Below are 7827 nucleotides of genomic sequence, written 5' to 3' on the forward strand. Positions count from 1 at the left end.
AAAACAATGAACATCTTGTTGAATATTTTAACTTAATTGGATGAAATTTCTTGCTTATCCAGGACATAGTTGCCAGCCGGTGTGGCTGAGCGGTTCTAGGCGCTTCAGTCTGGAACCGCGCGACCGCTACGGTCGCAGGTTCGAATCCTGCCTCGGGCATGGATGTGTGTGATGTCCTTAGGTTAGTTAGGTTTCAGTAGTTCTAAGTTATAGGGGAGTGATGACCTCAGATGTTAAGTGCCATAGTGCTCAGAACCATTTATTTAACCGCTCAAAGATGAAAGCAACCACGCACGAGCAGCGCCTATTACAGGGAGGGGGTCCGACAGCCGATCAGTTGCAGTCATTCCACCAGGAAGCAGGTACACAGCTCATGTTATCTGTAGTTCAACCATGCCTTGACAGTCAATACTGCGGTTCGATCGCGTCCAAATTGTTACTTTATGCCAGTAAGGTCTCTCAACAAGGGAAGTGTCCATGTGTCTCGGAGTGAACCAAAGTGATGTTGTTCGGACATGGAGGAGATACAGAAAGACGGGAACTATCGATGACATACCTAGCTCAGGTCGCCTAAGGGCTACTACTGCAGTGGATGAAAGCTACCTACGGATTATGGTTCGGAGGAAGCCCGACAGCAACGCCACCATGTTGAATCATGCTTTTCGTATAGCCACAGGACGTCGTGTTACGACTCAAACTGTGCGCAATAGGCTGCATGATGCGCACCTTCTCTCTTGACATCCATGGCGAGGTCCATCTTTGCAACTACGACACCATGCAGCATGGTACAGATGAGCCCTACAGCATGCCGAATGGACCGCTCAGGATTGGCATCACGTTCTCTTCACCCATGAGTGTCGCATATGCCTTCAATCAGATAATCGGCGGAGACGTGTTTGGAGGCAAACTGGTCAGGCTGAACGCCTTAGACACACTGTCGTGCGATTGATGCAAGGTGGAGGTTCCCAGCTGTTTTGGGGAGGCATTATGTGGGGCCGACGTACGCAGCTGGTGGTCATGGAAGGCGCCGTAACGGCTTTATGATATGTGAATGCCATCCTCCGACCGATATTACAGCCATGTCGGCAGCATATTGACGAGGCATTCGTCTTGATGGACAATTCGTGTCCACAGCGTGCACATCTTGTGAATGACTTCCTTCGGGATAACGACATCGCTCTACTAGAGTGGTAAGCATGTTCTCCAGACATGAACCCTACCTAACATGCCTGGGATAGATGGACGACGTGACCTACCAACTACTCTGAGGGATCTACGCCGAATCACCGTTGAGGAGTGGGACAATCTGGACCAACAGTGACTTCATGAACTTGGGGATAGTATGCCACGACAAATACAGGCATGTATCAATGCAAGAGGACGGGATACTGGGTATTAGAGGTACTGGTGTGTACAACAATCTGGACCACCTCCCTCCCCCTCCTGAAGGTCTCTCTGTCTGGTGCTACAACATGCAATGTCTGGTTTTCATGCGCAATAAAAAGGGCGGAAATTATCTTTATGTTGATCTCTATTCTAATTTTCTGTACAGGTTCCGGAACTCTCGGAACCGAGGTGATGCAAAACTTTTTTTGGTGTATTTGTTGAATAAACTTTCTGACTGAAATTAGTAGAAATTTGCATTAAAATCACTTCTTGAGAAATATAAGAGGAAGTGTTTGTTTCCTTGCAGATATTTCTAACTAGAAAGCAAGAGGGAGATTACAATTAAACTTCCCATCAACACTGCAGTAATTATTGCTGGATCATTGGACTTCAACGCACAAAAAGGGAAGAAAATATTGGTTGAGACAGCAATCAGCTCCGAACCCTCTGAAAAGAAGAAAATTAATGTACAGATAATTAATGCGTTATAAATGTAACGTTCCAATTAAAATGGATTCACCCGCATCAGATGTATGACTCTAATTCGAAATAAATCTATGAAGATTCGTTCACATGAACTGGTCAATGAATTAAGAGTAAATCTGTCATCAACCCGAAGGTTGGTTTGAACGCTAGAGAGCGTTACCAGGCATGGTCCTGTTGGAGGTGGTGTGCCGTTGCCTTCTTCTGATCTTTGAAGAGACTTACTCATCCAGTTAAAGACGGACCTACAGTTCAAAGTGGACCCTGAGCAATGGTAACGTTTGGGAATGGGAAATCCATACTAATGTGTATGACGTGTACAACAAAACTTTGTGCCATATCTCAAATCAAACCTGCATTTACAGTTTTTCTCGAGCCGTAGCCTTATCATTTAGGCTGTCCGAATGCTCCAACAGGCGTGACTTAAACTTCCATAGCTACTGCTTTTCTTCCACTTACTTCGGAACAAACATACAAGTTTCTCCTTTCCATCTTTTATTTAATCGGACGAGAATCACTCATTACCCTTTTACAGCTTCTACATTCAGCCGCCTTCATATCGGGGATGAATCAGTGGAAGTGCTTAAAGAGGAATGGTGTCAGTGAGATCTGTTCGGAAGTATTTCAAGTACACGTGCAATGTAATGAATATGTTACGCCGAAAGTTCAGCTTCAGCGACCAGTGGTTTCTCTCTCTCTCTCTCTCTCTCTCTCTTTGTGTGTGTGTGTGTGTGTGTGTGTGTGTGTGTGTGTGTGTGTGATCTACTTTATAAAAAGCTCAAATGTACTTGTATAGCAGTCTTTTTGTTGTGCTTGTCTAGGACTGAACGTCTCCTGTATATAGTGATCAGAAATCTACCCTTTTTATAATATTGTCCTTATTCCATTTTCCATTGTTTGATTACGACAAAAGGACATTCGAGTAAGGGTTGGAGTCGTGCTCGGGTAGAGGAGGAAGGGGAAGGGAGAGATGTTGACGTGGAAATGTAGTTTGCTTTGGTGCATAAAAGAAATGTTTGCTGCTCTTTCAGTTTTAGAAATTATCTATAGCTAATGATAATCATAATGTTACAAAAACGAATATACTTTTATCAAATGCAAAAGCTACGTGTGTAAAAACTGTTTGAAAAGTACTTTCTGTTTACACAACTTCTCTTCAATTTTACAAAAAGTGTGGATATGTGGAGACGCCTTAAAATAAAAAGAAATAAAACTATTGAATTTTAAATTAAATTCATTTTACAAAAGAAGATTTTTTTAAACATATAGAAGTTCTACACAATGAAAATACTTGCAAAAATCGCTTATCTAAATGTGATTTTCAGCTCTCCCCAAACAATACACACTTATTCCACAGTTCTACCCTAACGTACTTGAAAAATGCGTCACCACAAAAACTACATCAAGCATCCTCTTCAGTAGGCATCTTCTTCCGCGACGGGAAGACTGAAACACACTCGCCTGAAGAACTAGTTGAACCTTTGGACTTTTCATCGTAGTCATCAATTACCTTAAGGCCTTTTTTTTACGTGTTCCTGAAAAAAATACAGCTAAATGGTTTTTGTGATTTTGGTAGCGGCCATCAGCGGCTTCAGTTTAACTTTTAATAAGGAATCTTGGATGCGTGTTCTATAAGGCGAAAATGTGTAAACAGATGATGAACCTGGCTGACGGTCTCCGATGAAAACTGAGTGGGGGGGGGGGGGGGGGGCTGGCATGATATATTTTATCTTTTGAAGACGCAATGTTTAGTGAGGTACAAGGCGACGGTGTTGACCGTCTTTTTCGTCTAGCGTCATTTTCTCTTGGGCTGCTTGTTGCTGTAGGTTTAAAGAAGCTCTGAACGTCTTCTTGTCTTAGGTCATGATGTACGCGTGGAGAGACAGTAAATCAGAAGTACCAGTAAGGTAGAAATTCTTATTATCGTGAGATATTCATAACGTCCGAAGTGCAGTACTTTCAAATGAATAAGCGTGCATGACAGGATATTAATCACCCCTATCTCTTCGCCTGAAGAACACACTGCAGTGGAGCGCCGTGGACGATATAGAACTGGAAGCAGGCGATCACTTGACCCTGGACCACTGACGTATGTCAAGGCAGTGAGGTAGTATGTATGTGTCAACCGGTCCTATGAAATCAGTGCGGAGCGGTTCTAGGCGCTTCAGTCTGGAACCGCCCTGCTGCTACGGTCGCAGGTTCGAATCCTGCCATGGGCATGGATGTGTGTGATGTCCTTAGGTTAATTAGGTTTAAGTAAATCTAAGTCTAGGGGACTGATGACCTCAGATGTTAAGTCCCATAGTGCTTAGAGCCATTTGAACCATTTTCGAAATCAGTGTGTAGAATGGGTCGACGTAGAGACATGGCAGAAAGGTAGAAAGAAACCATCGCTTTCCAAAGTGCCCATGACCACGCCGTGAATGAAGAGTCCCGATTTGTTGGTTTACGAATGCGAACTGTCCAACGTGTCTACACGGAATGGTATATCACTCACAGGCCAGCAACATGGCGTAAGAACAGGTGTCGTAAAAATAATTCGAACCGACAGGGACGCGATATGAGTGCCATGCCTTTTCAGTGAGAGTCTGTTTCAAACCTATCAGGAGTTTTTGCAGTCAGTCAATGTAGGTTCATCACAACCATTTTCCGAGTGGACATCGCCAAGGGAATTGGACGTATTGGACAGTTTAAACCAGGTATGTTGCAATAGTCTATTACTCCCAGAGACCTAAAAAGCTGCACATCTTCTATGGGCCAAATAACACAGAAACTGGGATGTACTGACGAGTCGCGACTTTGTTTCTTTTCAGATAATGCAAACGCGGTGAGTCCCGTCAGCTCAATGACACAATTAACCCCCAGTAAATGGATTATGTAATTCAGGACGGAAGTAGTTCTGTGGTGTTGACGGTTTCTTTCTTACCATAGATCGGGTCCAGTAATTCAGATTTTAAGTAAACATGAACCACAATGTGAAACTTCCTAGCAGATTGCCTTGCCCGCTACAGAGTGAAAATCTCATTCTGGAAACATCCCCTCAGGCTGTGGCTAAGCCATGTCTCCGCAATATCCTTTCTTACAGGAGTGCTAGTTCTGCAAGGTTCGCAGAAGAGCTTCTGTGAAGTTTGGAAGGTAGGAGACGAGGTACTGGCAGAATTGAAGCTGTCAGGACTGGTCGTGAGTCGTGCTTCGGTACCTCAGCTGGTAGAGCAGTTGTCCGCGAAAAGCAAAGGTCCCTAGTTCGAGTCTCGGTCCGTCACACAGTTTTAATCTGCCAGGAAGTTCCATAACAGCGCACACTCCGCTGCAGAGCGCAAATCTCAGTCTATGAACCACAATGTGTACATCAGCATTCTTATACTTGCCTCAACGTCTTCAGGATATACAGGCCGTTAGGAGTGTAAGTGTAGATTTTTCTGTTGGTGACGGAGGATGTTCTTCTAGACAATATCAGTACTTGATTCATTTACTGGCTAATAATTCTAGCTGTAATAGGTGGTGGTGGTTAGCGTTTAACGTCCCGTCGACAACGAGGTCATTAGAGACGGAGCGCAAGCTCGGGTTAGGGAACGATTGGGAAGGAAATCGGCCGTGCCCTTTCAAAGGAACCATCCCGGCATTTGCCTGAAACGATTTAGGAAAATCACGGAAAACCTAAATCAGGATGGCTGGAGACGGGATTGAACCGTCGTCCTAGCTGTAATAAATTTTATATAATTAGATTGGTTAGTACAATCAAATACGTTTGACAAGACCGACAGCAGGTCAGCTGTTGAAGCTGGGACACATGGACGTAAAATGGGAGATTTATACTGAGAGGCGTAGTCGCGAGTGGTAGAGCTACGATCATGCAGAAAACGTCGGGTTATAAAGTCCGTGACGTGTTTCTGGGAAGACTGTTTGACGAACAGAAAAAAACAACCAAGACAATGATGTATGTACGTATTAAACTACTACATATAAATACACTCCTGGAAATTGAAATAAGAACACCGTGAATTAATTGTCCCAGGAAGGGGAAACTTTATTGACACATTCCTGGGGTCAGATACATCACATGATCACACTGACAGAACCACAGGCACATAGACACAGGCAACAGAGCATGCACAATGTCGGCACTAGTACAGTGTATATCCACCTTTCGCAGCAATGCAGGCTGCTATTCTCCCATGGAGACGATCGTAGAGATGCTGGATGTAGTCCTGTGGAACGGCTTGCCATGCCATTTCCACCTGGCGCCTCAGTTGGACCAGCGTTCGTGCTGGACGTGCAGACCGCGTGAGACGACGCTTCATCCAGTCCCAAACATGCTCAATGGGGGACAGATCCGGAGATCTTGCTGGCCAGGGTAGTTGACTTACACCTTCTAGAGCACGTTGGGTGGCACGGGATACATGCGGACGTGCATTGTCCTGTTGGAACAGCAAGTTCCCTTGCCGGTCTAGGAATGGTAGAACGATGGGTTCGATGACGGTTTGGATGTACCGTGCACTATTCAGTGTCCCCTCGACGATCACCAGTGGTGTACGGCCTGTGTAGGAGATCGCTCCCCACACCATGATGCCGGGTGTTGGCCCTGTGTGCCTCGGTCGTATGCAGTCCTGATTGTGGCGCTCACCTGCACGGCGCCAAACACGCATACGACCATCATTGGCACCAAGGCAGAAGCGACTCTCATCGCTGAAGACGACACGTCTCCATTCGTCCCTCCATTCACGCCTGTCGCGACACCACTGGAGGCGGGCTGCACGATGTTGGGGCGTGAGCGGAAGACGGCCTAACGGTGTGCGGGACCGTAGCCCAGCTTCATGAAGACGGTTGCGAATGGTCCTCGCCGATACCCCAGGAGCAACAGTGTCCCTAATTTGCTGGGAAGTGGCGGTGCGGTCCCCTACGGCACTGCGTAGGATCCTACGGTCTTGGCGTGCATCCGTGCGTCGCTGCGGTCCGGTCCCAGGTCGACGGGCACGTGCACCTTCCGCCGACCACTGGCGACAACATCGATGTACTGTGGAGATCTCACGCCCCACGTGTTGAGCAATTCGGCGGTACGTCCACCCGGCCTCCCGCATGCCCACTATACGCCCTCGCTCAAAGTCCGTCAACTGCACATACGGTTCACGTCCACGCTGTCGCGGCATGCTACCAGTGTTAAAGACTGCGATGGAGCTCCGTATGCCACGGCAAACTGGCTGTCACTGACGGCGGCGGTGCACAAATGCTGCGCAGCTAGCGCCATTCGACGGCCAACACCGCGGTTCCTGGTGTGTCCGCTGTGCCGTGCGTGTGATCATTGCTTGTACAGCCCTCTCGCAGTGTCCGGAGCAAGTATGGTGGGTCTGAAACACCGGTGTCAATGTGTTCTTTTTTCCATTTCCAGGAGTGTATATTTCCACTTACTCCTGTTACTCCCTGCATACGCTGTGGATCCACTGTCTTCCAAAAGGACAAGATTCAGGTTCACAGGGCTGCACATACACTCTCGCATCGCGACTGACCCGTTAAGTCGTACGATCTCAGTCCCGCAGAAATCGTCTGGAACTATTTGGAACTGTCGGTGAAAAGTAGCTGGCAACATGTCTGCTTTTAGGTATTTCTACAAGATCTAACCATTAATGAGTAGCATGGGCAAGATATGATGTATCTGAAGAAACTTGGGGACTCTCTTCCACGACCAATTGAGCCTTGTACTAAAGCTGGGTTCAGTTGGGCGTGACAGACTTTACCAAGCCTGGAACACTTCGAAGAGCAACAGAACGGAAGGGGTAGTGCATTGAAAATAATTACCAGGCGCTTATAATTAAAGAGCAGCTACTCGCAGACTAATTATCATATGACAGCGAAACTTCGTTCCGTATTACTGCAATAAAAATCTATAGATTTACTGCGGAAAACAATTAGTTCCAATTTTGGTCATCAGGTGTAAATATGGTGCTGTGAATGCTAGAAAGA

The sequence above is a fragment of the Schistocerca cancellata genome, chromosome 2 (genome assembly GCF_023864275.1).
Source record: "Schistocerca cancellata isolate TAMUIC-IGC-003103 chromosome 2, iqSchCanc2.1, whole genome shotgun sequence".
NCBI classification, from domain to species: Eukaryota; Metazoa; Arthropoda; class Insecta; order Orthoptera; family Acrididae; genus Schistocerca; species Schistocerca cancellata.